Below are 7,529 nucleotides of genomic sequence, written 5' to 3'. Positions count from 1 at the left end.
GACTAGGTGGGTCGGATCGAGGGCGAGAAACGCGGATGGGTATAAGTTGTGGTACTCCGGAGTCGTGAGGGGTAAGAATGGAGTGGGTATCCTAGTAGATAGCCATCTTAAGGAGTCGGTGGTAGAGGTCAGGCGTGTGAATGATAGACTAATGACTATTAAATTGGTGGTGGGTGAGTGTACTTTAAACGTCGTTAGCACGTACGCACCGCAAGTAGGTTGTGATGAGGAGATTAAAAGGCGTTTTGGGAAGGGTTAGATGACATTATTTGTAGTATTCCGCCTTCCGAGAGGTTATTCATAGGAGGGGATTTCAATGGTCATATTGGGTCGTCTGCAGGTGGTTATACTGAGGTGCATGGCGGCTTTGGTTTGGGGAACGGAACGGAGGGGGCATCTCACTGCTGGATTTTGCCAAGGCATTCGATCTAGTGATTGCAAACTCGAGTTTTCCGAAGCGAGAGGAGCATTTGGTTACTTACCAAAGTTCGGTGGCGAAGACTCAAATTGACTATCTCCTCCTTAGGAGATGTGACAGAAGGTCGTGCGAGGATTGCAAAGTTATCCTAGGTGAGACCCTTGCAACGCAACATAGGCTCTTGGTGATGGACGTTAGTATTATGATAAGAAGGAAACAGAGGTCAGTACGAGGCCGCTCGAGGATTAGGTGGGGCGCCTTGACTAAGGTTAAAGCCCAGGAGTTGGAAGGAAGGTTGTCGGCAATGGGAGCTTGGAGAAGTAGTGGGGACGCAAACACTATGTGGTCGACGACGGCGGACTATATAAGGAAGGCGGCAAGAGAGGTGTTAGGGGTATCTTCAGGCCGCACTTGTGGCCACAAAGGAGACTGGTGGTGGAATGCAGTTGTACAAGGTAAAGTGGAAGCGAAGAAGGTGGCTTACCTGCGGTTAGTGGGGAGCACTGGAGAGGAGGAGAAGAGAGCGAACATTGCGAGATATAAGGTAGCTAGGAAGGAGGCAAAGATGGCAGTGACGGAGGCAAAGACGGCAGCTTTTGCTCGTTTGTATGAGGAACTAGGGAACAAAGGCGGGGAGAAGAAGTTACTCCGACTCGCTAAGGTGAGAGAGAGGACGGCTCGGGATTTGGACCAAGTGAGGTGCATAAAAGATGAGGACGGCAAAGTTTTGTTGGGGGATGACCAGATAAAGAGGAGATGGCAGACCTACTTTCATAAACTTCTAAATGAGGAAGGGGATCAGGATATTGTACTAGGTGAATTGAGGAACGCTGACAGCCCCCATGAACTAAGTGATTGTCGGGACATTGAGGTCGATGAGGTCATGGAGGCAATGCGTAAGATGAGAAGGGGCAGAGCTACCGGACCAGATGAAATTCCGGTTGAGCTTTGGAGGTGTGTGGGTAGAGCAGGCGTGGAATGGCTTACTAAGTTGCTTAATGTGATATCCAAGACTAATAGGATGCCCGAAGAGTGGAGGTGGAGTACAATGGTCCCGTTGTATAAGAACAAAGGCGATATCCAGATCTGTAACAACTATAGGGGTATTAAATTACTAAGTCATACCATGAAAGTCTGGGAGAGAGTGGTAGAAATGAGAGTGCGAAGGACGGTGTCTATTTCAGACAACCAGTTCGGGTTCATGCCGGGGCGATCTACCACAGAAGCTATCCACCTTATTAGGAGGACAGTGGAACAATACAGGGATAAGAAGAAGGATCTCCACATGGTATTTATCGATCTAGAGAAAGCGTACGACAGGGTTCCTAGGGAGGTCTTGTGGAGATGCTTAGAGGCTAAAGGGGTCCCGGTTGCCTACATTAGGGCGATTAAGGACATGTATGATGGAGCTAAGACTCGGGTTAGGACAGCAGGAGGCGATTCAGATTATTTTCCGGTTATTACGGGATTGCATCAAGGGTCTGCGTTCAGCCCTTTCCTATTTGCCCTGGTGATGGATGCTATAACGCATCATATTCAGGGGGAGGTGCCATGGTGCATGCTATTTGCTGATGACATAGTCCTAATCGACGAGACACGACGCGGCATCAGCGAGAGGTTAGAGGTTTGGAGACACACCCTTGAGTCCAAAGGTTTCAGGTTGAGCAGGACGAAGACGGAATACCTTGAGTGCAAATTTGGGGCAGAGCCGACGGAAGCGGGAGTGGAAGTGAGGCTTGATTCTCAAGTCATCCCTAAGAGGGGTAGTTTCAAGTACCTGGGGTCGTTTATTCAGGGGTCCGGGGAGATCGACGAGGATGTCACACACCGTATAGGGGTGGGGTGGATGAAATGGAGGTTAGCGACGGGAGTCCTGTGTGACAAGAAAGTGCCACTGTTACTGAAAGGTAAATTTTATAGGGCAGTGGTTAGGCCTGCTATGTTGTATGGGACCGAGTGTTGACCGGTGAAGATCTCACACATCCAGAGGATGAAAGTTGCAGAGATGAGGATGTTGAGATGGATGTGCGGGCATACAAGGAAGGATAAGATTAGAAATGAAGATATTCGAGAGAAGGTGGGTGTGGCCCCCATGGAGGACAAGATGCGGGAAGCAAGACTCAGATGGTTCGGGCACATTCAGAGGAGGAACACTGATGCACTGGTGAGAAGGTGTGAACGACTGGCGGTGGTGGGTACGAGGAGAGGTAGGGGGAGACCTAAGAAGTATTGGGGAGAGGTGATCAGGCAGGATATGGCGCGACTTAGGGTTACTGAGGACATGGCCCTAAACAGGGAATTGTGGAGATCGAGCATTAAGGTGGTAGGTTAGGGAAATTGTGATGTCTTTGTTACAGCGCACTAGAGTGAGACTAGCCAGTTAGGAAGTAGTCTTAGGATGCTATTGATCAACTACTGATGATGGGCTTTATCTCATGTGTATTAATACCTTACATCTTTCTCGTATTTCCTATATCTCTTATATTGTTGTTACTTTGTTTTTTATGGTATTTATGTTATGTTATGGATTTTATGGTACTTTATGTTGTTTTATTATGAGTCTATTGATAGTACTAATATAGTGTCTCTTGTTGCCTCTTTGAGCCGAGGGTCTCCTGGAAACAGCCTCTCTGCCCCTCGGGGTAGAGGTAAGGTCTGCGTACATATTACCCTCCCCAAACCCCACTTGTGGGATTACACTGAGTTGTTGTTGTTGTTGTTGTTGTTGTTGTTGTAGCTAGTTAATATTTTGTCTAGTTAGCTTTATTTTTGGAAAAAATACAAAAAAAATCTTGGCATTTTATTTTTCAAAAAAAGATAAGAAGAAAAGTTCAACATTTCCTCCCTATCACGTGCCCTTTACTCTATTCTTTCATTGTTAATTAAATTTTGATTACCTCTTCTCCAATAAGATATCGCCACCTCACTTTCACAAAGATTCCCTCTAACAAACCTTATCAATTTGCATGCAAGAGGACTTACGTACACTGCATTTCTTTGAGAGGGTCCCACAGATTGGGTCTTTCTTTTTCCCCAAGATTTTTTTATACATTAAGGACACACAGTCACACCTACGGAGGGGAGAGAACGAGAAATCTGGAACAGAAAAGAACAAAAGGGCTGAGAAACGAAAAAATACAAAAAAATAGAGCATCAAAAGAGAAAGAAAAAGCGTTGTTGCTTCATGCAAAAAAAAAAAAGGCAGCAGCTGCTACCTATCTTCTTCGTCCAAAAACAACTTCCCTCGGCCTGAAACCCAGCTGAAAACCAGTTATTTTCACACCTCTGAACCCCCTTCAAACCCAACCAAAGCAGTCATAAAAACGCGCCTTCAACCCCCATTTTCGAGCAGCCGTTACACCCATAAGCACCCTCCCCCCATCTTCCTCTCTAACACACAAATAGCCCCATATTCCTTCGTCACCTTGACCCTTCAGCCGTGGAACAATCTGAAAACTTTAGAGGATTCTAGCCCAACGAAGAGATCACCAAACGACTTTCTTGTTCTTCATCTTCTTCAGCAGCCGCAACTGCCAACTTCGACCCCTCTGCTCCTTCACTCGCGCTGCTTCCTCGCCGGAATCGGCCACCAGCGAGTGACGACGCTGCTATCAGCAACAATGGACAGAGCTAACACTCATCTTTCTGAAGAGCAGCTATAAATCCGATCATCAAAGCTTCAGCTCTTCAAAACAAGTTTTTTTTTTGAATTCCATTTTCTGGTCAGGAGATCTCTTTGAGGTCGTTAGCTCTTCGTTTCCGTTTGAGGTCCTTTCGTCGTCCTGATTTGATTCGCTGTCCCTACTCGTTTGTACTGTCGCTTCTCAGATAAACTGTTGGCGTCGTGGTTTTGATCCGGTCAGTTGTTTTCTTCCTCTGCGATTTGGCCTTCATTTTTTCATGGATTCAGAAGTTGGGTTAGCTTCATTTTGTTGTTTGTTGTTATTTCATCAAGCTATAAATATTTTCTTTTTAATTTCCTTCATAGGGTTCAGTTGACTTAATTTTATAATTATGTAAAGATGTTTAATGTTTTCGCTGCATGCACCGAATTTCATACTAGAAAAGTAAGTGTTAGCGTCAATGAGTGGGACCTATTTGCTGCATTATTATTTCAACTGCATATGGTTTACAAAAAAAAGACTTTGATTTATTTATAAATTCCATTATAGAGTAAGAGTTATCTAGATGGTATCACAAGATACACTCAACGGCTAGCTCAAGAAACAAACTATATTTAGCATTACCATTAACTTCCCATAATATATTTCAAATTATTTTTATGGTTTGGGCATACGGAAATTGAAAGATAATCTAGGCCGTGTGGTTTCGAATTTAGAAGCCTAAAATTTACTTTAGGTGATTAATGTAAGTGATTATCTTGGTCTCAGTTTAATTTTATTTACTTGTTCATGACGCTAGGAGCATGCTTAGTCCGTTAATATTTTTAAACATTGTAACTTGCCTGAGGCGCGATCGATAATAAATTATCGTGGTCATGAGTACGGTTCCCGTGGCATGGTCACGACATGTAAATCTCAAGCCGGGTGTGCATTTCATGTGACCCATTTCTAATTTCCAACAAGGTTAAATAGAATGTGTCGTGAACCGCGGGTGCATTTCATGTAACTTGGCTTACGATGTGTTTTAAATGACCTTGAATTTTCCTAAATTATTAAAAGGCGGTTAAAAGTTAAAAAATGCACATAAGTTTAAAAGTGTTTTAAAATCAGATAAATAGGCCAATAATAATAGTTGAGCGACCGTGCTAGAACCACGGAACCCGGGAATGCCTAACACCTTCTCCCGGGTTAACAGAATTCTTTACCCGGATTTCTGTGTTCGCGGACTGTAAAATAGAGTCAATCTTTCCTCGATTTGGGATTTAAAACCGGTGACTTGGGACACCATAAATTATTCCAAGTGGCAACTCTGAATTTTAAATAAAATAATCTCGTTTCGATTGTTACTAAAATTGGAAAAACTCCTTATACCCTCTTTTGGGTAGTAAAAAGGAGGTGTGACACCATATAAATATAATATACATATATACGCGTATATAACGTCATCTGGTCATGGGTCAATGCACATATATAAATGAGTGAAATGCATGAAAAATACGTAATAATCTTAATATTCCTTCTGGATAAACTTTTCCAATTACGTATTATTCTGAGACCCATGAACAGAAGATATAATATTTTTCATGGAGAATCAAGAATATAGACACCCTTACTATTTCTAGGAATAGAGTAATTTATGGAAATTGTGTATTTGCTCGTTTCTTCAGTATAATTTGGACCATGCCAAAAGAAAGAAGGGTGGGCCTTAACATACCTGTTCCTTGAATTATTTGATCGAAGTGAAGCTTCTGCTTCCGTGAAATACGTTGGAACGAGAGGATGAAGCTTCAGCTTCTGAATTTGATCGAAACCTTGCTATGGATTGAATATTTGGACAAAATGATTCTATTTTCTAATGTCCTTGGTTCTCAATACTTGCCTTCAGTCTGCTACTCTTTTGGTGAGCTTTAACTTTACTTTCTGGATATGCATGACTTTTGTTGTTAACTTAGTTTTAGAAATTTCATTGGGTAAAATGAATTCCACCAATGTCAGATAACAAAGAGATAAGACTAAGAAGTCTTATTTTGATAAAGTTACTTTATTTACTCCTTAGGTGTAGACACCTATGTATAATTTATTATGAGTCATCTTTTAATTTGGTGGCCTTGTGCCACGTGGAGGGTGGGTGAAGATTAGTAATCTTTATCCACTTATTAGTTAACTGGGTAATGTCCCGTTACTTGGTAATTAATCAATTACCCGCATAATTTAAAAGTTACCATAAATTACATAAACTTCTATTTATTTTTTTAATATACTTCATATATATATTTTATATATTATTCTACCGTGGTCATATGGTACCTTGCATGGTACTAGTTTATAATTATCGGGTATTACCCCTCGACCCGTATTTTATTCCAAATTGGCCACTTTCAACGAAACTCGTTTTCTTTAATCCGTGTACCCCTTTATCCTTCATAACACTTATTTATCGCTTGTTATAAATAATGTAAGTACGTTAACGTCAAAATGATCTCATCCTCGAGTCTACGTCAATTAACTAAAGACGAAACTTTTAACGTACGAAAACGCGAGATGTAATAGTTTGTTAGATCATCAAAACATAAGGCAAGAATATTTAAAACCTATAAATTTTCCTCTTTTTGATGATGACAAACTTAACAATTATCGAGTGGTTTTAGAGCAATAAAGAACTAGTTTAAGTAACAAAGGAAATACAGGGTCATAGGGTTCCCCCTGAAACTATGCCTTATCGTAATAATGAGTTCCCCTATGTGTTCCCCTGAGTTTATTCCCATGTGTTTCCCCTTAGTTGATTTTCCCCTTTTTGGCATCATTAAAAAAACAGAATAACAGCACAAAGAAGTCCAGCTAAACTAACTCATGCCACATATGTGCACACAATCATGATAGAGGATAGAACACAGAAAGAGAGTATTAACATAATAAAATGAGGATTGATATTAATAAAGCTTTAAATATGCCTCTGCTTGGAAAAAGCGAGAGGCAACATTGGACTTGTTAACGGGAGCAATAGTGTTTCATCCCAACCACACAAAAAAAGGAAACAAAAAACAGCTATCAAAACATCAAAAAAAACATAACAAACATATCCAGAAACTGGTCACTTAAGGGGTACTTAGGGGGCACTATGAGTAAAAGGCTTGGTAGCTACAACAAGTGTTTGGAGAACGAGGTCTATTCGGGAGTTTGCCGACTTTTGCTCATTGAGCAGTTCTGCTTTCAGGTTCTTTACTTGCGCCCTCAGATCAGCATTCTCCTGAGTCAAACGAGCCACTTCATCCTTCAACCGACGAATTTCCTCAGCTGCACTATTTTGAGCATTTATAAGCTGTGAAACGGCTGATGTACTTCCTACCCCCATACTTTTCCACACACTCGCACTCTTCCAAAGTCGTCTATGAGAAGTTCTGCTTCCTAGTCCCCACTTTGCCCGTCCCCAGTGGGAATTTAAAGAATATGAACACTGGAGTCAGCAGGAACCCATAGGGAAGGCCATG

General features: G+C 41.8%; 1 long non-coding RNA gene across 1 annotated transcript; it reads right to left on the bottom strand.

Annotated features, from left to right (window-relative positions):
* Positions 1–3,560: 3,560 nt before the first annotated feature.
* LOC142180043 (uncharacterized) lies at positions 3,561–6,151 on the bottom strand. The gene is made up of 2 exons (XR_012708328.1): positions 5,756–6,151; positions 3,561–4,306 (listed from the first exon to the last, which is right to left on the bottom strand). It is a non-coding gene; the product is annotated as an uncharacterized LOC142180043 (long non-coding RNA).
* Positions 6,152–7,529: the final 1,378 nt, after the last annotated feature.

Source organism: Nicotiana tabacum, chromosome 1 (assembly GCF_000715075.1).
Source record: "Nicotiana tabacum cultivar K326 chromosome 1, ASM71507v2, whole genome shotgun sequence".
In the NCBI taxonomy this organism is placed as follows: Eukaryota; Viridiplantae; Streptophyta; class Magnoliopsida; order Solanales; family Solanaceae; genus Nicotiana; species Nicotiana tabacum.
This window is presented reverse-complemented; position numbering and strand designations above follow the sequence as displayed.